The sequence below is a fragment of the Pyxicephalus adspersus genome, chromosome 1 (assembly GCF_032062135.1).
Source record: "Pyxicephalus adspersus chromosome 1, UCB_Pads_2.0, whole genome shotgun sequence".
NCBI classification, from domain to species: domain Eukaryota; kingdom Metazoa; phylum Chordata; class Amphibia; order Anura; family Pyxicephalidae; genus Pyxicephalus; species Pyxicephalus adspersus.
The window spans coordinates 99,372,283-99,395,838 of record NC_092858.1 but is presented as its reverse complement, the minus strand read 5'-3'; the positions used below and the strand labels follow the sequence as shown (position 1 = coordinate 99,395,838).

At 37.6% G+C, this 23,556-nt stretch overlaps 1 protein-coding gene across 2 annotated transcripts in view; it reads left to right on the top strand.

Moving 5' to 3' along the window:
- Window positions 1-23,556, top strand: part of ZNF706 (zinc finger protein 706) — a 44,981-nt gene that overhangs the window by 15,984 nt on the left and 5,441 nt on the right. Inside the window, exon 4 of one of the 2 annotated variants that reach the window (XM_072420353.1) lies at window positions 6,596-8,202. The exons of the other annotated variant lie outside the window; for it this stretch is intronic. The gene's annotated coding sequence lies outside the window, so the exon portion shown is untranslated. Of the gene's footprint in view, window positions 1-6,595; window positions 8,203-23,556 lie in introns of those variants that run through there. 2 annotated transcript variants of the gene reach the window in all.

The window sequence follows — 23,556 nt, the reverse complement described above, 5'->3', positions numbered from 1 at the left end:
GGCATGAAATACTGGGGGAAACAATTTAAGTTTTGGTGTATTAGGTTTCTCTCTCAGTACTGTTATGTATATCAGCACCTGGAGTCTTGCTTAATGCTTCAATTCTTAAATTGGTTTGGGATTACTAAGTAAAATATCTTAATAATTTCTGTTTAATTTAGCTTGTGTTACTTCCTCTGAAAATTCCCCTGTGAATTAGTGACATTCCAGTGCTAATTTAAATTTTAATTGTCAAGATTCTCAAGCATCAGGTTAAAAAGTATTTTTTACAAAAAATTTTACAAGATGCTTCATTGTATGAAAAGATCTCCATCGGACAGAGAATGAAATACCCACTGGCTCCTATTCTAAGTTGATATGTCTGTGCCTTAAGGTGACAAAATTAAGCTGAACTCCTGCTATATTTATTAATTCTAGCCTGAGATGGGTTTTTAGGTTGTTGTTGAATGTGTTCCCAAAGGGAAGTGTAACTCTTTCACACTCCACTAAAAAGATGGTGTTGGGCACATATACAGTGCACTTGTCCCCCATATGAGAAAGTATATAGAAATAAGCCACATTAACCCATTCTTGTATAAGTATTTTATCACAACAACTGTAGACCAGTAGGTTGGGGAAGAGTTGGTTCTCAGAGACTATTTTTAATGGTGACAAAGATAAGACAGTTCTGCCTGTAACACTATCTGCCGTGTTAACAACCAAACAAGTTAAGATCTGAGCAGAGAAGCATGTACCATTCTTCCAGATTTATGCTACAAACAAATTAGTTCAAAGCAGATGTAATGTATTTCTGTGAGAATAAGAAGAAAGTCTCCTTTCATCCTGGTACATTGGGTTCAATAGCTAGTTTGTTGTTTAAAGCACACAAAAGCCGCTCGTTGTGTAAACTTTATTTACAAGCAGTACATCCAAAAACAAACAGCCAACCCAGATTGTTTACTGTACATAGTAATGAACATTGAGTTTTGTTCACACTTTAAATTCTTTTTTGGAGAGAATGCAAGAAGGCCTAGGACGGCAAATACACTATCCCTACTTTGAGGATCAGAGGTAGATCTCTGATGTTCTGGGGGTGGGCAAGCTACAGCAGCACAATGAAATTAGTGAAAACAAATAGTACAACGAATGTAGCACGGTACCAGAAAAACAATAAGGAGGACAACTTACTGCGTGAAAGCTGTGCACATGGATCTTCCATTATAACAATGATCTAAAACATAAGGCCAAGTCAGCCCTTCAGTAGCTACAGTAAACAAAGAATTGAATGTCCTGGAGTGACAATCACAGTTTTCTACATTAGTATGATTAAACCACTATGGGGGTATGTGCAGTTGAAAGACAATCCAAGAATTTACGAGCCCTGGAGGGTTTTTTGCCAAGAAAAACAGGCAGCTTTACCACCTCATCCATACCTATCACAAAAGACTGTATGTCATCATTGATGGTAAAGAGGGAAATACACAGTATTATTTTATACAGGGTTCATCATTATTTGTATTATTACTATGCTTTAATTTATTGGTTGTCCTCTTCTGTGATGCCTTATAGTTTAATGAAATGTTTTTCCTGTTCACATGTTTTTTTAAAGAATAGCACACATCTTACAAATTCTGCCAGGGTATGTCAACTTATGAGCACAACTATATGTGCATTACTTCTAAATGCATGCTTTTACCAGTTGAGTTAAGCCTATGTGAGAGTACTTACATATTCTGATTAAGAAAACTCTTTAAACAAGCCCTCAATCACTGTGTACTTATAATCTTGAAACCCAACTTTACAGTTTTAGTTTTTAATGTAAACTTATTAATTCACAAAGATTTTTAAAGATCACCACAGATAGAGAGGTAAGGGGTGGCTTGTTTCAAAGTGACCCAATGGGCTCACCTGCATACTGAGTTTATCTTATGAGTACCTGTGTATTCCAGAGTTCAGGAATATTTCTTAGCCGCTCTGTCCGCTCCTCCAATGACCTACTAATGACTTCCTCACTCATAACCTCATCACACGCACGGACACAAGACTTCTCTAGAGCTGCCCCGACTCTCTGGAATGGTCTTCCTCGTCCTATTCGGCTTGCTCCTACTTTCTGCTCATTTAAAAGAGCGCTCAAAACCCATTTTTTCAAACTTGCCTACCCGTCTTCTTCTGTTTTTTGAAACCACCACTACTTCCCACCACTACATATCCCCCTCCTATTGTGTGTAATTTCCCCCACTTACTAGATTGTAAGCTCTTCGGGGCAGGGTTCTCTCCTCCTGTATCACTGTCTGTATTAGTCTGTCATTTGCAATCCCTATTTAATGTACAGCGCTGCGTAATATGTTGGCGCTATATAAATCCTGTTTAATAATAATAATAATTCCAAGTAAATAGGAAGAGAAAGGAGATATGTTCAGGAAATGTTTACTTAATAGAACACCCACATTTTGTGCATATGCAGCTGCTTGAAAGATATCAAACATGCAAACAGACACCTAGATATTTTTTCAGTGTGAGTATCTAGGATTACTGGCGAAAAAAGAAAGAAAGGTGGGAAAAAAAAGGTTCTCTTTAAATACAAGGATAAAGTAAAAGTAGGGTTTTTGTGCATAGCAACCAGTCATATGTTGCCTTAAATTCAAGTTGATACACTTGATAATCTGACTGTATAAAATGCTAAATGTACCAAACTTGGTTTGGTAGTAGACTTTTCCCTTGGCCATTCTGGCTTTAAAGTTAATCTAAAGTAGATGGTAACTCAAGCATATATTCTATGCAGCATACACACTCATTGGAATATGGTTTTGTTAAAATTTTTGAAGAAGACACATTACCTCTAATACATTTCCCGGTACTGTTCTTTTAAGTCTATGGGCTGTGAGAAACAGTAACATGAAAGTCTTCCAGGCCGACAAGGCCAAAAGACTATGAACACAGGCTGATGACATCACTAATAAATTAAGAAAAGTGTTCATAAAAAACAAATCTTATCCTTGCACCAATGTTTTTTCCAATCAGATGGCTGACATTCACTGGAATGTATTAAGAAGTTGTTTTAGGCATGATAAAGCTGAAATGCTACCTTTAGGTTACATACTTCTTAACATTCCATAGCCACGAGATCCAATATGGGCATATAAAGAAGTATGTTTCCCAAAGGTGTAAATAATGTGTAGTCCACAAACTTGTAGCCCCAGTCGTTAAAAATTTCCTGCAAAGAGACAAACCAACTTCAGTTAGCAATGATATTTCTTTTATAAGATTTAAAAAATTGTACAATAGAAATGGTTTAAAAGAAATTCCTTTTTATAGAGATTTAGTTTTAGGATCTGCAGTCCTAATCTGTCCAAAATACAAACTTTAAACACAACTTAAATATCTGTATGCAAATGCTCTGAAGTTAAAAATTGCGCATGCATAATCTGTATTTTTTTTTATGTTATTTTTTTGCTTTATCCATATACCATATTATCCATATGCCATCTTGTCTAACTAACTGCTGGCATGAGTAAAAAGAAAAAAAATGCTAAAACCCATTTGTATTTACCTAAAGCTCCAGTCTGGCCATTTGTCTTCCTTTGTTTACTTCTGGGGGGTTCTTTCCTCAGGTGTACAGATCTATGCATGTCTGATGTGAACTCTTACTATTCCTTTTCTGAATGGACCAGAGGATCACATCACCAAGAGGGGACCAGCAGGAACTGGCCAGTGCAGATGCTGCTGCAGCTTTGGATCAGCTGGAATTTAGCCTTACTCTCAGTTCACATTTCCTGCAGGAGTGTGAAGACACACACACACACTCACACAACTGTGAGTCAAGTGACTTGCAGATCCTCTTCTCCTCCTATGTCATTGTTTGTACTAGTCTGTTTTACAGGATTATGATCTGTAACCCCTATTGACTGTACAAATGCTGTGTAATATGTTGGTGCTTTGCTATCTAACAGAACCTACTGTAAGATCCAAGGAAAGCCATTTGTCTGAATGAATCATCTGTCAGAGATTGATCATACATCACTTGAAGTGGATTAACTATGTTTGCTGTGGTCATATGACAGCAATACATGAATTGTTTCAAGTAACTGTGCAAAAAAAGGCATTTGTAAGTATTAAAAGTGTTTAATGCCACCAAGTTTCTGTGGTTTAGCATTACTTTATTGTTGGCATTCAGAAAGGTATCCCAAATATAGATGGCTTTCTCCTGCACAGGGGCAAGCTCTGCATCTGCCCCCTCTCGCTCCAGGTCAGAGCAAGATATGCCATAGATTTTCCTGGCAACAGTCATATGTGAACAATGAACTAAGCATATACTCCATGCAGGAGCTGTTACTTACTGTTTCTTCAGAAAGTTTTTATCTTATATTTCATTCATTTACAATTGACTTTTTGCCAGCTCTGAACTGGAGTTATTGACAGGCCATGTTATTACACACGAGGGAAGGGACAAGTTCAACAATTTTCATTGTGCGAATTAAGAAGCTGAAAGTGAGATTATCTAATGAATGGGAGCACTGAGAGACAGCAATAAGCTATGTATACTATCATAGTGCAGAGGAGAAAATACACATTACTACTTAAAAAAGGACATCCTGAGTTCAGGTATACTTTAAGATGTTGTTGCATATGTAAGTTCATATAAAAAGATCTGAACATTAGATGTCTTTCTGAAATTAAAGCCCATCTCTGGGTAGATATTGCTCCTATGTGTTACCCTAAAAAGGTATGACATTGCCTTTTATTGCTCCTGAAAAATAGCAGAACTTTTTTGAAGGTGCCTAAGCCTACAGTCTATTAACTATAAATATATGCAGCATGAGGTCTAAAGATCTGCTGACCCTAATGGGTAATCGCAAAATTTAGAGAGATTTTGAGTAATCTGCATTACATATATCTCCTTGTTAAATGTATTGTCTGTGTACCAGTGCTTTAGGCACCTCTCCTATTGTTTCCCAAATATTCTCCCATCCAATATTAGATCCTAATTATCAGAAGGCAGCTCTGACCCAGAGGAAAAAAGCCCATTTCTCTAATAAGATGGTCACCCTTGTGGAAACTCAGCTCAGAACAAAGCATGGTAAACCAGTAATAGAGAAAAGATTAGCTGCAAGCAGACAACAGGCAATGTTGTAACTGGTCCTTTGCCCTTTGCCTGCATTTTCATAACAAGAGTTTAGATCTTTTTTAAGGAGGCATTTAAAGCATATTTCTCCTTAAAAAAAGTTATTTTTAACAAGCACAGTCTGACTCTCTTAATGTCCCAGTGACTGCTGATTATTGCCTTTAGAGGCCAATGTTTATTTAGGACCTTAAGGTAAATGTCTACTTAAAGAGCAACAGGCAAATCTCTTTTTAACAAAGTAAAACATTGTTAAATTTGTATACCTGTTGTTGCTTAGGTCCACTTCTGTAGGTCTATGAAATGTAATGCTTAGACAGCCATATAGTCACAACCTGCTAATGGTGAAACAAAGGTTGTCTTTTGCAACACACTTCATTTAGAATACATGCAGGATAACAAAAGTAGTCACACAATAAATGTTCAGGGTTATATTACTGGCATTTTCATTCCAAGTAAACCTAAAGTAAGAATCGGGCTAACAAAAGGTCTAGTAAACACTCTATATTTCCCCCTTTTAGTAATCTATATAATGGGATACAGGCTGTAAACTGTCTTCAACTGTAAGAGTGCAAAGGAAAATCAGAATATTTTAATCCATTTTACATGGCCCACAGTGATCCTGGGTGGGGAGCAATATGGGTTCCCTGTATTTATTAGCACCTTCGTCATGTGTTCTTTTGTTTATAAAAAGGAACAAAAAAGTTACAATAGTATGAAAGTATGAAATTGTAGTTGGAGCATTGCATCACACATATTGCACAAATGTTTTTTAAAAGCATTGAATTTTTCTTTGTGATGCATTAAATATGGAGAAAGTAACTAGTGTAAATTTTGTTACGGAGTGGATGGATCCTTCCTTAAAAGGCCAGGCACTGGGGTATGGAGTGCAAGCATTGCTGTAACTCTAGGCCTAGTATGGCCCCTCCTACACATCACACTTGTGCAGCTTTCATACAAGACAGCTGGGTCAGTGACTTTATCACATATGCCATACAAATACCAAACATAGTTAACTAATGAAAGGTCTGCCAGAGATAAGACTTTTTTCCTTTCCCTTAAAAGTGTTGAATTTTATCTAGGCCTATGTATTAAACAACAGCATTCTGCTTTTCTAAATATTTATTCTATATACTTAATGCACAGAGGATGCTAGGCTTTAAACTTTTTAATTCATTTGATGCATTTATATGGAAATTTGTATTGATCGTCAGGAAAACTTAAACTCCCATCTATCATACTTTCTACAGGTGGCCAACTACTATATATGCATTGATTATTTAAAGCAACACAGAGATTTTGAATGAGTGAATTTAGTGCATTTAAACAAATATTTACTGATGCCTATGTACCTGTTTGTTTTTTTTAGATATAATGCAGATAAAACAATATTTTGATTTACAGTATAAATTGGGTATCCCTAAACCACCTATATAAGCTTTGAACACAAGTAGCACATAGTCACATACCTCCTGATGAAAATGTTCCTCATTGCAGGTATCCAAAGCAAAGCCAAGTTACAAGTGTCCTCTCTTGTACCCAAAGTATCTGCTGGTGTCTGTCTCACCCCTTCACCTCCCCCTAGCCTCCTATCTCCTCCTCTGTCGCTCTCCTCCCTGCTATTTTTGGCAGCTCCCCTGAGCTCCTCCTGGCTATTAATATTAGAAGTGAGAAATTCATCTGCTCTCTGCTATATAAGGTAAAGGAAGATGCTATAGAGAAAGATCCATGTGTGCAAGATGCCAGGAGCCACAAAGCTGGCACCACCAATGGAAAGAGGGGATTTGTTTTTAACAAAGGAAACAGAGGTGGAATAGTAGGCACAGTGAAGTACACAAACCACACACTGTGTATGCACTGCAAAGACTGCTTCCATAGTCCTCAGTCAACATGCATAAACATCAAACATGTGCTTCATTATGTATACAGTATATATATTGCTTTGTATAGCAATGCCACTAAATTTTTTTTTTTACGCCATAAATAAATAACTTTTGAGTAACTGCGAATCTTTATTATTCATTTTTAAAATGTCATTATCCTTTGTGCCGCTGTACTACTGTAAATGTGTACAGAGGCGGCAACCGAGAAATGTCGCAGACGATGTACAATAAATTATACTGAAGATACAAAAAACAGTAGTGAGAATAACTTGATTAATTAGGTTATGATATCTGAGTAATATATTGTGTCTTACTGGCTGTGCAGTATGCAATTTAAGAATAATAATATATTAATACTAAAATATTGTTTTACATATTACATTTGATGCCATGTATTTAAAGTGGTATTTTTATAGGGGCATCCTGTGAAGTATTTTTCTCCCCATTGGTACTGGGAGCAGCAACAACATTTTATTGACAGGTGCCAAGAGATATATGGTGTCATTTCATTTTTAAACACACAGGACTTTATTTTTTCTACTATAAAATCACTTCAATGGACAAGTCCCTAGAGAGCTTGGAGATCAGCAGGAAGGGGTTAACAGTTGTGCCTTTGTTTCTGGAGGAATGCTCCAAGAGCCTCTCCCTGTATGGGAATCTGAGTCCAGCACTGAATGGTCCCTCCCATGGATGGAATCTTTTTGGATATTACTCTCTGACTATATGGTGTTATTTAGGTTATATAGGTATAGAAGAAATAAATGTGCTTTATCAATCAAGGTCGATGTGATTTGCTTGTTACACTAAATTAAAATTAAAAGACAGACACCATTGTACACATGTTTTATTTATATCTTTTGTGTTTAAAAACATATAATATTCACTCAAAACAAGTGTTCTAGATTCTAGATGTTGCAGCATAATTCAAATGTTCCATATGCTATCTGTCTGTACTCTATAGGAAAATAATTTTCAGCATGCTGGCAACATTTCATTTGGAAAAAAGTAGTGGTACCCAAATTTAAACTGTCATTGACGTTGTCTAATATATTTTTTATATGAAGATAGACACCACTAATATACAAGGAAGACAAGTAATACAATAAAGGGTTATAGTGATATATATGCTAAAAATGTATTTTTACAATTTAGCTGTATTAAAATGACCTTTCTTTTTCAGTCTAAAACCAGTTTTGTGTTTTTTTAACTATCAAAACATTAAAATGTTGCCTTTTTATAAACAGCAACTGAGAGCGATCTGCATACTTTCTGTGTATAAATCCCCCTGAGTTATGGTACCTTCTGCCCATGTGACTGCCTATCCGCTTTTCCTGCCTGTTTCTAGCCTATTACAATGCTGGGACTGATCATATGATTATATTAGGCAGCGCTTCTAACTCAGCACATAGGAAGCACAAGGTGAATGGAATTAAGTGGTGGTACACAGAAGAAGGCAAGCATCTGCAATCGCCTTTACTAAAGCTCTTACAATGTTAATAACAGACATGGAGAGGATTTTTCATCATCAGCAAAAGCAAAGTTAGGATAATTTCAGATATGCAGTGTCTACTGCTATGCAGTCAGGAAAGACAAACTACACCACGGACCTATTGCTGCGGCCTTGATTCGGTGCAAATCTTCAGAGCACAATTATCATATCCAAAAATGACATGCCGCTATGTATTGTAACTGTGTGCAAAAAAAACTTCAGTTTAGTTTGCAGCAGACCCCTGCGGGTCAACATTGGTCCAAAATGGTCTTTATACTGTTTATATTTGAAATGTTTAAATGTCAATTGATTTGTACTTAGATGAATGGGAAATAGAAGACTGACTGACTTTCTGTAGTTCAGCTCTCCCACTATCCTAGCACTGCAGCACAACCTATTAGGTCATTTTGCTGCCTCCCTCTCTCCATCTACTTTACCAATGTGTTCACCCATCATATTAATCAACTATTGTAAACAAGCAGGAGGGGAAATCAACATTGCTAGGAAGTATTAAAGTTTGCATACGGAATTCAGTGCTTAGGCATTTATATCCCCCAGTACATATAAAGTATTCATCTAGGGCTGGGTATACGTGGTGCTTCCACCACAGTTAACCACAGGTAACCTGCTAAGAAAAAAGTACCACTGCAGTTACCATAGGTTAAGTTCAAAGCAGAATAAAGCACCAAAATTCTTTGGGCATGAGAAGCATTTTGCTATACCAACCAAGTATACAAAGCATATTTTTACAATACGGCAGACTTATCTGTTATACAGAACCCCTCCAGCGATGCAATGTCCATGCTTTCCACTTCTGGTCCTTCCATTTTCTCCCAATCATCTTTTCAGTTTGGAGTCTTGGCCATCTTCAATGCCTAGGACAGGCTGATGTAACTCCCGCACATGTGCTCAAGCCTACTGCACATGTCTAGATCAATGATCACTACAGAAAAAAAGAGCTGACAGTGGGCAGAAAAACATCTTTGATAAAAGAAGCTTGACTGTCAGCAGTTTTTAGAAAATGTCTTTAGTTACGCTTTCTACCAAGGCTAGTTTGGATCGATTTTATGCTCTATTTTTGTCTAACAATATTTACAACTTTAAAAAAAAATATTATTCAAATGGTTATGAATGCTAATAGGCAAAAAATATGAAGTTTCTGGGGATGCCTCACATAAATGTAATTAGTATATTATATTAGAGTACAAAAGTAGGCCTTGTCTGTTGGGGACATCTAGTGGACAGCTATCAACACATGATTAGTATTCTTGTACAGTGTTCACTCACTAGCATTTACAATAGGCTTAAAAATCATTTACATGTAATACTCCCCTGTAAGAGCTTTAATGTCAGCCCCGGTGCCCATATAATTACTGATCACAAGGTACTCTCTGTGACTGGTACCTGTAGGTGGGCTTGGACACTATGACCTAAAAACCCATGAATGGCAGTGCTGAGGTAGCTGATGTTACTGCTGATGGTGCTGCTCCTTGACAAAACATGTGGCAGGGATGTCTGCCACAATCAGGAACCAGGCATGTTTGAAGAACATTTTGGTCATCTGGAATTGTGGCAGGAGATGGGCCATTGTGGCTTTTATAACATGGATCCAAGAGAATGCAAAAGTGTTTTTATGGAAGAAACATGAAGGACCCCTATAAGTTACCTTTGGCCAAAGACCTGGGCAAAGGAAGAGAACTTGCTGTAGGACATGGTATTTTAGCATAAACTCCTCCAGCTAAACCTCTAGTTCTCTATCTATAAAAACGCCCAGTCTGCCAGGAGCATGGTGTCCCATTTTAAAAGGGACCAAAATGACACAATCCTAAATCAGCAGTCACTGTTAGAGTACAAAAAAAAGCCAAGCTCCCCAGAGCCTGTCCTATAGTAACACAGGTACAATGAATTTTGTGCTGCTGCTGGTACAGCGTATACAACACAAGGTGGAATTCCAGCATGTGGGGGTATCACATACCAATTTATTGGTGGGCAGCCAGTCTTGATTTCTACCAGGGTAACCATGTCTTCTGTGAATGGGTAAAAATGGAAGAACGGTAAAATAGGTTGAGGACAGCAGCAGGCAAAGTACAGGTATGTCTTCCCCTGATGAAAGAATACCGGCAGGTATGTGGTATTATTACTCATGATTTTGTCAGACATGAGGCAGGCTACTTTTTATATTGAGCTGTCAGGAGCCCATAGGAACACAAGCTGAAGCACTGCATGGCTGCATGCTTGTGACATGGCATGAGGGTCTGGGGCCAGTTACTGGTGCTGTTGTGGAGACAGAGACCCCTTTAACATTATGAGGCTAATGATGAGGATGTAAAACGTAACAGAGCTACCAGCAACTCCAACCAAAATAAAAGTACAATGGTGTGCTGCTTACTACAACTTTCCTAGCCAGATTGTTTAATGTTCATTATACTTTCGCTGCCTATGTTTATTAAACCAGATAGCTGTGTTCATGTGTAGAATATTGCTATCAGCATGGCCCAATGACAGATGCACGTTTCACTCAACAAGAAGGACAGAGATGGCCTTGCAATGGTCCTGGGCATCTGCCACTGTGATTCAGTGCGGGACTTTGTGGAAATTGGCTGTTTCTACCAGATAATATGGATTGTTGAAATACCAGCAGTTTAGCTAAATTTAAAGGTTTCGACTAACCTTTCATTTTTCCACTCAAGCAGTTGGCATTTGTAAATATTGCCACTCGAGAAAACTGGATGGTGTTACTTCACTGTTCTCTGTCTGGCCCCATGATCCTCTTTTCCACTTGGTAACATTATGGTTTACATCAATGTTTCTCAACCAGGGTTATGTGGAACGCTAGGGTTCCTCTATAGGTTGCCTTGAACAATGAGTAATCTGTTCCTCTCTGGTCAGTTTAGGTGACACCAATAATCTTATATATCTGTAAGGGGGGCATACTTCCCACTGGCGAGCAATGAAGAATGCATTCTTTCCACTGATGACCAAGCTAATATAATGTGAGCTGCGGATATGGTAATTGTAGTAGGGGTTGCCTGATGCCCTGAATGTTTATTTCAAGGGGTTCCCCCATGGGAAAAAGGTTGAGAAACAGCCTAGCAAGCATATCTACTGTACATCTGCTGGACTACTATGACTTTGTAGGATTCTAGTGTTAAAAATTTTTATTAGGTTTATAAAACTGATAATAAAAATATGTACCGGTATATATATTTTTTTACTGTAGGGCAATATGCAATTACTTTCAGGCTGTTTTTGCAGGATTTCCTTAATGAGATACAAATGTATGTATTATGCTGGGGAATAAATTGGAATATATTAGAAATAAATGTACTTATTCATTTTGAATCATGTAAAAAAGAAACTTTGCACACAAACACATTGCACATAAACATAAATTAACTTGGTATGGGAGAATTTTTTGGTATAATCAGCAAGTATGCAAATCATACTCACAAATTATACCACACATGTTTTTCCTAGCACCCTGCAGCAATGACAGGTTCAGGACCCTGTCACCGCTTCATCCCCTGAAGCAGCCATCTTTGCTGCTTCCTCTTAGGCTATTGGGTGACCACTGATGATGTAACTGCAGGATTTAGGTCCGCTCTTCATGAGAAAATACCCAGGCTCTACACTGCAGCCATGCAATGTCAACAGAAAACAAAAAACATCAGAAGCTGCAGATTTTTTTTTGGTGGGGGAAATAACCTCTATCTCCTGATGACTTTGTTTAACAAGTTTACTTCAATATTTAGCCCTTTTTAGCCACTAGGTGGCAAGAGAATAATAGAAATATATATATCTTCCAGGCTGGAGGTTTTGCATCTTAAACCAGCAGTCGCCAACCAGTGGTCCTTGGACCATTTGTGGTCCCCAAGAAAATTTTGGGGGTCCAAAAAAAACATTGGACATTATTTGCAAATTTCATGTTTTATTAGTAATAAAACGAAAATCATATTCTATCAAATTCCTGAAGTAAATTCACAAACTACTAGAGACGGAAAAACAAGGGAGGCACAGCCTTGTTTCGACCCATACAACACCCCAACCCCATCACCCCGACCTGCGAATACTGATTTTCATGTGATTGTTTTATTTAATTTATGTCTCAGATGCCCTTTTAGGTAAGTACCATTTTAGCTATGTATTTTCTTTAACTGTTTTATTTAATGGCATCAAATATTTTGACTTTAAAAACTATCATTTCTTGTTTGGTCTTAGATTCAAATGAAATAAACCCATAATGAGTGAGAAAAAGCAAACAAATATTTTGCGTTTCCTTAGTAATACCTAATGATAATAGTAACAATAGTAATACTTCACAGTCAGAGCCTCCACAGTCCTTTTCAGGTACCATTAGGAAAATCATTATTTTACAAATGTATAATTAAAAAAATTCCTTTTAATGGTTCGCAGGATTTAAAATTATGAATTTAGTGGTCCGTCAGGTCAGAAAGGATGATGACCCCTGTCTTTAACACTGTTCATCAGAAAAACAGGACAATTTTACAGTCCAAAAATGTGTGCAGGGGGCAGGAGCACAAATAAAAGGAAATGTACATCATTGTACCTATGCTTTAAAGTAGATCCAATCCTAATATGTCAAATCTCCACAACAATAAGGCAATAAAAGCTGGAGGAAATAAGCAACATGAGATGCAGAAGAAGGTTATTAAAAACTATTTTTTATCATAGTTGTTGTACATATAAAGACTAGATTTTAGTTTGACAACTAAGTCCTAGTCCCTATGTTTGTGCAAATAAAGCCAATGTTACTGATATATACATTCTAGCGGTGTTATTCTTAGCATCTGTTATGGCTTGTTTTAGGGTGTCCTGCACATAATATCAGAACTGACATTTCTCTTTAAAACTGTGTGATCAGACAGGGCTTTTTTGTAATCTTTTTATTGTGGATTTTCAAATAAAGTCAATACAATAAAAAGGGAAGGAAACATATATCAAGGAAAATACACATAATGGGACTAACATAGCAATAATACAATTCAAACATAAACCCATGATATATAAATATAAACAGTGAAAAGTTCAACATTATCCTAATCTTATCATAGAATTCTGTGCATTATATACCATGCAGAGTTTTTATATTTTTCATGTATCTGCATTCAATTTGCGAAAAATAAGGCAATGTCCCTTCTACAATAAAAAATGTTACCTGCTTGATCGCTTGTTGAAGCCGTCAAAAGCACTGAACTGCGCAGGAGGATGTGATACCCAGCAAGCCAGACTTCCCGTGCCATTGCCAGGACTGAATGTACTCCCACGCGCTTGCAAATCAAGATGGCCAAAGAATGCAACTAAGAAAAGAAGATGGCGGTACCCTTTGACGGAATGTGGACCGGTAAGTTTAACAGGGTTTTGCTCTTCTTTAAAGAAATAATCGTTTTTCAATTTAAAGCTTCAGAAAAATATAAAAAAAAAATGTTAAAGCCCAAATGAAGCTTTGGCACAAGTAATGAAAAATATCTAAGGGTTCAGCTAAACAGTAAATGAGCCAAACCCTAGAGTGAAAGCCCTCACTGAAGTGTAACCCTATAGTCAGACTTTCGGCAATGCTGGTAAATATTCCTATACTAATGAAGTATTAAGACTGGGCATGCAAAAAAAGATCTATCCATAGTGACCAAAAAAAAACTGATGTTTTAAGGCCTTATCCAAGTTACACTCATACCTACAATAAAGTGCCTTATGAATTACATATTTTTAGATAGCTATAAGTGGCCAGATGCCTGCACAAGAATGATGAGCAGGGATGCATCTCTCCATCCTCAAATTCAATTATAAAGCTTGTAGAGTCTGTACACCTTACAAATACAACCAAAAAACAACACTATTAATATTATTTTTTTTATTATTAATAATAAACAGGATTTATATAGCACCTACATATTACACAGCACTGAACATTAAATATGGGTTGAAAGTAACAGGCAAATACAGGCAGTGACACAGGAGGAGGAGAGGACCCTGCCCTGAAGAGCTTACAATCTAGGACTAAAGTCTGTTTTTTAAATCATTTTAATGATGTGCTCTTATTTTTGCCTATGACCAAATGGCGTTTTAGGGATTTGAATGGATTCTGTTCCAAGCTTTTCAGCAGGACATTTTAATGAAACCCAGTTTTTTACTGTTGGTTCTGAAATGAGGCCGGTTTGTCTTTATATGAGTAACACAATAAAGTGTTAAGTGATCGCAAACATTTGTAATATTTGGTATTCTTTCAAATAGTAAAGCTGTCCAGCTGATAAGAAATAGACACTTCACACTCTGGAAATGTGTATTTAGATTGCACATGGAATATTTAGTTTACACAGTAAATAAATTGTAGCTATGTTCACTCTAAATATCCAGTCATGTGCAAGAGAAAATTAAAACATTTTCAATGCTCATGATTGGAAAATATGATTACCACAAATCTATCTTATTTACCATACCAAGTGAGCATTCACTTTACAAACTTAACAGCTTCTAGTCAGTTGTTTTTTTTTGTTATTAAAATAGTTAGAAAAATTTGCTTTTTTGTGATAACCAGTTGGTATTTTCTTTGTATACCTTGATCAGAGCTCCTTACTGTATTACTGTATTGGATTTTTAAACCTTAACTATAGGTTTATGTGTTTTGTTTGGGATTCATCTGTTGTAGATGGTCAGATGCGTACTGTCGAACCACTTTTTCTCATGATCGTAAGAAAGCTCATAAAAAATGGTATTTGCCTGTTTACTGTGTGTGATAACCATATCCCCCATCCCGTCTCCCACCTCAGTAGTAAACCTATTTGACTCAAATAACTGTAAAAGCAGCTGGGAGCAGGGCCACTCCAGTGTTCATCCAAGCTTATAACAGAGGCTGCTTGGGTCCCACTTTGCCAAAGTGACCAGGCTGTCATGTGCTGGGTCTTTCCAAACCCTCTTGTTTAATTTCAGATCAGGTGATAACCTACTATCAACCACCATAGATAACTATAGACTAGCCTTTCTCAACCTTTTTTTATATTTTACATATATTTTAAATTTATACATTTATTTTTATCTTTTAATGTATGCGAACCTTTGAAATACCTTTCAACCCCTGCTATAATTACAATACTCAGAGCTCAGAGGTCAATGGGAAGAATTCTTCAGTTACTGATTGCCAAAAATCATTAATATCAACTAAACTCACCTAAGAGGCACAAAATGCTCATTGCTCAAGGGACCCCTAGCAACCTCCCGGAGGAACCCTGGTTTGGAAACACCGCCATGGACATTGGATGATCGCATCCGGTACAGTTGGCTTTAACAGTGATCATAAATCTACCAGCTATAATTTAATCTTTAGTCTGACCATTTGCAACTTTGCATATTGCCAGGCAATTTTACATTTGAACTATTTGTAAAATAATTTGGCATTACTTAGGATACTAAAGTACAAATGGGAACGTGAAAGGGAAAACAACAAAGGGAAGACGTGAGTTATTTAGAGCTTAGAACAACAATTAAAAAAAACATAATACAAAAAAATACATAAATAAAAACTAAACTTTGTATTGCAAAAGGCAGAATGATAAAAAAATCTTATCTTTAATATTAGCACTAAACAAACACATTGTAATAAAACTGTGTTGTACACTGTTATAATGTATTAATGAATGACAGAGTTTTCAAACTTTACTTACACAGAAGCTGATAGCATTTCTTTTATGAATAGGGAATTGCTGTCACATGAATTTGTTTGTCCTAGTTTCCACTTCATGTTACATTTTATGGTGGGATATTTTGCAGCCAATAGGGGTATTTTTTCATGAGTTGTCAGAAAGGACTTAATACAGAATATGGAAACTTCAACCCCTGATGCAATCCTAAATATTTCAATCTAGCAGACCCACGTAGCCTGATGATAAATGATAGGAAAATGGCAGACTATAAACTACTGAGAATAGGACCATGGACCACACCATGGTAAAAAAAATCTGTTAACCAATATATATGTGAAATAGCTAAATAATTGCCCATCAATATATAGGAAACTGATATTGGGGCCTAAAGGTCTCAGTAAGGAACAGAAATATTCTGCTTTTCTTTTCCTTCCAAAGTTTCCGTTGCTTATAAAAAACACCATAGAAGTACGCCCGGCACTTCGATATCAGCTGGCAGCACATTACTCCGATAAAAAGTGGTGGAAACAGCCCCAGTCCACAGGTTTATGGCTTGTGCTACCTGAGGGTTGCAGTTACCCAGCTTTTTTTACATTCTACAAAAACTAACTAATGCTCTCTACCTTCATGTGTGATTCTGCACACATCTGTCAAAATGGGAAGGCCATCTGTCAGAGGTGAGGAGTCTAAACTGCAGGGGGGTCTGTTACTAATTAGGAGTCTGTACTGGGGGTTGTCTGCACTGAGAAGGGGGTCTGCACTGACAGTAGATTCTGACATTGAATGTGAGTCTACAACGAGGGGGGAAGTCTATCACTGACGAGAAGTCTGTACTAGTGGAGTGGGGTTTGTCACCTATTAGGAGTCTTTCAATGAGGAGGATCTGCATTGGGGGGGATCTAGAGTGTAAATCCGTACTGAGGGGGGAAGGCTGGCCCTTAGTATCTACACTGAGACAGGTCTGCACTTGGGGGGAGGAATTTGAATTGTGACCTTTCCTAATGTATTATGTATTGTAAAGAATGTGATCACTTGTACTAGTTATGTTGTTAAAAAGTAACTAAACCCAAAACGCCCAAAAAAAAAAATACACTCACCTTCAATCTCACAGGGAAGTCCGATCACTCTGGGGGTGTCCTGCATAAGGTCCCACGTCGTCCTGCCATCTTCTGCCTTTTTTCCTGTTCTTCTTCCTATGTCACCCGACCCAGGCGCGAGGTTGGGGGATGTAGGATAAAAAAAAATTTTTCTTTTTGAGGAAAAATGCTCCTTCTGCGCATGCTCGAGATGCTCAGGCATGCGCAGAAGGAGCACCCAAGAGTGTCCCAGGTATTAGCAACAACTAGACTCTTAAAAAAAAAACTAATTTGTTACAGTGTTGGCAATATTTTTACAATGTCTTGAGTAGGAAAATGTATGCAAACTACTTGCAACAAAAAAAAAAGTGAACTAATCCTATACAGCAAACCTACAGCATGGCACCCCATGGCTCTCCTGTGGGCAACAAGTAGGTAATAATCTTTAGAACTGATGATATATGGCGCAGAGCTCTGTGTTGAAGGTAAAAGTGAGCATAGTGAGAGCCAGCAGCCTGCCAGTTCTGCTCACAGAATATGGGGAGTAAAAAAGAGATACAAAGTACAGATCTTCCAATTGTCCACCAGCAGAGCTGACAGAATGCCTGGCCCCCACTGACCTCTCTCTGTTACATTGTAAACAAAACCCAGCCCCAGTGATTGTCTGATGACAGCCCTCCAGCTACTGGATGACAGGGAAATCTATTGAAACATTTTGTCTTTTAATGTACTGGTAATTTTACATTAAGAGCCTGCCAGAGGAAATAAAATATCAGCCTGGCAGGATGACAACCATACACACAAGACTGCTTGGTTCTGTGGTTGCCATAGTAACTGCCATCAGGAGAGCCCTGCTGTTAGGCCTTTACTCCATGTTTTAGCAGGCACGTTTTAGTGTGCTCAGTTGCTGCCATTTTTACTGAAAATATGTTAGGTAGCAATATATTATGGGGATTCCACCAAAAAGGGCTCTATGCTGTATTACATGGCCATTCAGAACAGACATTCTCAGCTTCTCGCCAAAAAGGCAGATCCCAAAAATCATCAGTGTGCTGCAAAATGCAGAATTTATTGAAGCAATGTCATCCATCTGATAGCATTAGGAGTCATTGTTGGGAGTAAAGAAAAAGGGGGTTGTGTGAGGGGGGTGTCAGTTATTAGTTAGGCTTTGGTAATCTGAGGCCTGGAAATTTGTCTATGCTATTCTGTGTGTGGATGTAAAAGAAATGCAGGTGTACCCCATGTTACAGGGGCATGACTGCCAAGGGCAGTGTTTCTTGACTTTTTTTTACATGGGGGAACCCTTGAATAACTTTAAGGTCTTCAGGGAACCCCTACTATATCCTCAGCTCAGAGTACATTAGTCACACATACATGTCACATATGTATATCTTGCTTCTGTCCTCTGTACAAAGGGCCATGGAGGGCAGAGAGCTTCTTCCCTGATCTATGTCACAGGAGACAGAATGTGTCACATTCAGGGCTGCCGAGAGTAAATCCGGTAGGTGTGTGCCCTTTTACAAAATTCTACACACGTGTATGTGTATACTATAATTAATTTATTTCTAACAATCGTTAGAACCAACAATACATTGGTACATTTAGATAAGTTTGTATAGGTATAAATGTTATAATAAAGTCGGCTATCAAGCTGTTTATAGTCTTGAATCTCTCAATAATGTAGACAAAAAGGCACGCAATGTCAGTGAGTTCTTTATGCTACAATTACAACATTTACAAGGAACGTTACCTGTGGAATTATTTCTTCCTTCGCTGTCCTGTAAAGTCTTCGTTGCAGTCCACGATGAATCAGCATGGCTCGTGTCCCGTTTTCCTCTTTCTCTTAGGATTTGTCGGGAAAACAAGGAGGAGTAATCTGAGCAATAAGTTGGAAGCTAGGAATGAACACATGAGAACACTCGTTGATAGTCACTTTCACAAGTTTTTGTTTGTTGAATCTTGAATGCACTGTGTTATGTCAATCAAAAGTGTTTTGTCATTGTCACAGCCTTCTATTGCTTTGTTCACTCAATGCTTTGTGATCTTGCTCGCAAAAGTTCCTAGCAAAACAATAAAAATTAAATGAATAAATGTTCAAGTTATAAAAAATAATTATGGGACGCCTTGGGCTTCATGGGCCCCCTTGAGGTTCATAGGCCCCGGAGCGACGTACTGGCTGCAACCCCCCTCTCCTCGGGCCTGGTCACATTCACAACCTCCTGCAACGCCCTTGACTGCGGCATCTTTATTGTAATACAGGGAACTAGGTATACCTTTTTACAGATGTCACATGTGCCATGCTGGGCTAAAAAAAAACTTCAGGTCAAGATACGTACAGAAAAGAATCGCCCTTTTTTTTGGAGATACCTTTTTTAATTTTTTTTTTAATTTTTTTAAATTTAGGGTGTGCAGGATGGTCATGATGTGTTGCATGCTGTGTTAAACAGTTGTTACTGTTCACTACTACTTTTTATTATATTCCTTTTTTTTGTCCCCTGCAATTTTTCTAAACTGGTTTTTGCTGACAGTTTTGAGAATGATTTTTTTTAATTCAGGGATTACATATTTAACAGTTGATCATGCTGCTATCCTACAAGACATTTCTTTTTTAATCTATTGTAAACTTTTGATATATGTTTTTGTTGATATTTCCTCCATTTTGTAGCCTTTTTAAAATATTTTGGTGGTTTTGTAGCACTAACAGGGTGGCAGGGCTGGGGGAAGCATATACCACATTTCTACCATTTCTATTCCTGATGGCATGGAAGCCTTGTCAAGGTAAAAAGGCTTGCATACCCCAATGACTGGAAACATTTGTTGGGGGGAAACATTATTTTATGATGTACACACAGGGCCTGTTCTTTTCCATGGACGGGGGAGGACGAACAAGCGGCACTCCTCTGTACTCTCCTCCCTTGACTTGTATTGCGGTCGTTCTTGATTGGTCATTCGTGGATCTTTCCTGATGAATCCATAAACTACATTAGGCAATCACTGTATACATGTCAGATTCTCGCCCGAGGCTGTTTGTCTCAGAAAGTAATCATCTGAGGTGTGTACAAAGCCTATTATTTGCAGGTTTTGATACGTATATCAGTGACTTATAGGTTTAAAAAAGTGTGGATATTTCACAGTGCTTTACTCCCCAGTTCAATGGTCGTGATTCACCAACCATCCTCGGACTGGCTTTTTGAACAGGTTAATTGAAAGTAAGCAGATATCCAAATATCTAAAAAAAAGCCTCTGATGAGTGTGGGAATGTGTAATGTACCTACCTCCTGAGTGTGTATGTAGGTACAGTATGTCTGTGTGTAGGTGTGTATGCATAAGAAGTATAGGTATCTTTCTTTTTTCTTATATATGTATTATCTGTTCTGATTTTACTATATTTTCTGTTTTCTACTAATAAAAGGGTTCAACAATGTATTGGGAAAATGCACTTTAAGACAAAGTATATTAATCCTTCTTTGCTTTCTCTATCTAAAGTACACTGCTCCCTTGTTGCATACCTAAAGAACCTCCATTTCCTAGCTGTGTTTTCTGGCAATGAAAATAATTATATTCGAAAAATCTTTTCAAATGCACCTGTTAAAATAATTTTTAAATGTTGGACCAACCTTTAGTGCCTTTTCTATTCAATGCAGTGTGATGCCTTTTATTTACTCCAGGGGTGGGCAAACTTTAATGGCCACTTAGCCATTTCAGGCATTTCAGGGGTGGGCGGGAGCACAGTAGGCCCCCACCATGGAACGTCCCCTGAAGTGAAATCTCTCTCCTCTGTATGCATTGCGGAAGAGAGGGATTTCTCTTCAGGGAGCTTTCCCTATTTACCGGCCATGGTAAACAGGAGCAACAGCAAGGAGGTGGCATCGGAGCTCTGGCGGCTTCAGCTCTGGTAGTTCCTAGCGCCCCCTGGCCGATCCTGCCAGCAGCCCGTGTCTCCGGAGCCGCCAGTTGTCGGCCAGCATTGGGCCGGATCGGCCAGTGGGTGTTAGGCCGGAACGAACTCCGCCTGTCTGTATTGCAGCACACTGCATCTTACTTGTGTGCTACTTTGCCAAATGCTGGCATAATGGTGTACAAGGCAGCCAATGAAAATTAATATGCCATCCCGCCATAATATGCATTAACTGCATTGCAGCTAAAAGCTAAACTACATGGAAAAACTCTGTCCACCATGAGGGCAAGTCATTATTTGAAAATAACAGGGTTGTGTCTTGGGTGAGAGGTGTTTTATAAAGAAGTAGATTGGGGTGTACAGTAACAGAGACCACATTACAAAAGATATTTATTATTTATACCCAAAACATGGGTATAAATAGGGTAATTGGTTTCCCTAAAAAAAATAAGCCCTTAGACTGTGTTAATGACACATGACTATTGTAAACACAATAGATGTGAACCCTTTGAGGGACAATTAATGACATGACTATGCACTATGTTGTTGCATAATATGTTGGTGCTATATAAATACAAGTTAATCATAATAATAATAAAAGCAGTCCCCTCTTACCAGCTTTATTTGTACAGCAATTCACAACAACCCCTTGAATTAGGCTATGTACACATGCAATAATTAATCGTTTACAAAAAAAAGTGAAAAACGACTGGCCGATGACGATGAGTGAGGAATGTCGCTGGAAATGAACGACCGTCCCAGCAGATCTGATTGGGCGACGATCGTTTACTATCTATTATGTGTACGCTCGTGTAGTGATCGTGAATGGTTCTGCGGTACACTTTCTCCGTACACAGCACTTCCTGCATCGTTCAGTTGATCGTATCTAGGGTGTGTACATTATTGGTGGTTTATATTTGAAGGATCGTATCATTACAGCGTGTACAGAATCATGCACTATACGATTGTTCAAAATATTCATTAATAATCCTTGATCGGTTGTTAATCGTTCATTTTCTAACAATAATTATTGCACGTGTGTACGTAGCCTTAGTGACTTCTAGTGAGAAATTCAGTCGATGAAATAACTTTTTATGGTAATAATATTATCTTGTTTTTACAAAATCCCCTCCTCCTCCCTGAGAGAAACATTATCAATTTTGGAAACATTTACAACCTACTCTGGACTCAAGGTAACTGTTCCAAAACTAAAATATTACCCTTGAATGCCCAATTACTTTCTACCTCCCTGTAAAACTTCCCTATACAGCAGGTGTCTAAATTATTTTATCTAGATCTAGAATATCTAGTTCTGTTTTTTTTTCCTACCCAGTAAATGTTGATCTATTTCTCTTTGTAAATCAAAGCTCATGACCTGGAGAAAAGGAGGTATCTCGCAGGATTATTAAAATGAAACCGTTTCCTCTCTATATATTCAGAATTCACCTGTTTGGATTCCTAGATACATATTTTTATCACTGGAGAGTTTTATTAGCACTATTTTGTGAAATGGAGCTACTCCTAAAATAAATCTTAAATTATTGCAGCTGCTGGGGCTGCAGGTTGGTTTACTTCCTATACCAATGGTTAGTTAGTTTTCAGGCTACAATAGTTGGCTCCCTTAAGGCTCTAAAGCATTTTCTTTAATGGACTCAGGGGGCACCACTATCAGGACACAGCATATGATGTCTAATAAGATTATTTTCATAAACTCAATACAAAACAGTCATTTGCGGATATTATTTTCATGCTTTTCCCTTTCTTTGAAGGATTTTGCCAGTATTCAGGTCTAGTCATATGAGCTAGAAAGGAGCTTGGGATTTTGATGGATATTGTGCAAGAAGGCGAACTGGCTATTTTTTTATGCATTGAGGAATGCCTTTCAGTTACCAAACATTTTCTATTTTGATATTTCCAACTAGGTTATGGATATTGAGCTTAGTTGTGTTGCTGTTGTGGTCTCCTTTGCTAAGTAATGCTCTTCAAGATATATGAGCTTTTCTGTTCTCAACATACTATTTATTTATATCTATACAGAATGCTTGGGTCAATAATTTTCTGGAGATGAATGGAGATGGTGTAGTAATCAGAGTTAATATTTACTGGTACTCCTGGTCTCTTATCCTTCATCCTTCCTTTGCAAGGAAATTTAAATTATTGTTAGAGAATTGATATATGCTGCTAAATTCCTTTCTGTGTCAGTCCTGGATATGTTCTGATTTTTTTTGTTTTGTTTTGTTTTTAAATCCAAAAGGGTGATTGGAATGTATCTTGTTACTCCTTGATGTCATAGTCTATTCAGTTTTGTTCTGTTATTGTATTTCTTTGGATTGTTTTTGTTGTATGCTTTTGTTTAATAAAGATAATTCACTGACAGAATCTGTACTAGAATCATATTAAAATTGAATACCTCTTTTACAGAGTAGACATCACTATGAATATGTATACTGTATATAA